Source organism: Etheostoma spectabile, chromosome 9 (assembly GCF_008692095.1).
Source record: "Etheostoma spectabile isolate EspeVRDwgs_2016 chromosome 9, UIUC_Espe_1.0, whole genome shotgun sequence".
Taxonomy (NCBI): Eukaryota; Metazoa; Chordata; class Actinopteri; order Perciformes; family Percidae; genus Etheostoma; species Etheostoma spectabile.
The window spans coordinates 10,875,719-10,876,088 of NC_045741.1; the positions used below are offsets into that span (position 1 = coordinate 10,875,719).

Sequence of the window (370 nt, forward strand, 5' to 3'; positions counted from 1 at the left end):
CGCTGCTTTTTGCAGATGATGTGGTCTTGATGGCATCATCGACCTGTGACCTCCAGCACTCACTGGATCGGTTCGCAGCCGAGTGTGAAACAGCTGGGATGAGGAGCAGCACCTCTAAATCTGAGACCATCGTTCTCAGCAGGAAACCAATGGAGTGCCTTCTTCAGGTAGGGAATGAGTCTTTACCCCAAGTGAAGGAGTTTAAATACCTTGGGGTCTTGTTCGTGAGTGAGGGGACCATGGAGTGGGAGAGTGGTCGGAGAATCGGCGCAGCGGGTGCGGTATTACATTCACTTTATCGCACCGTTATGACAAAAAGAGAGGTGAGCCAGAAGGTAAAGCTCTCGATCTACCGGTCAGTTTTCGTTCC

At 51.4% G+C, this 370-nt stretch overlaps 1 protein-coding gene across 3 annotated transcripts in view; it reads right to left on the reverse strand.

Moving 5' to 3' along the window:
- The window catches only part of LOC116695823 (contactin-associated protein-like 4), a 91,486-nt gene that overhangs the window by 37,681 nt on the left and 53,435 nt on the right, over positions 1-370 (reverse strand). The gene's annotated exons all lie outside the window — the stretch shown is intronic.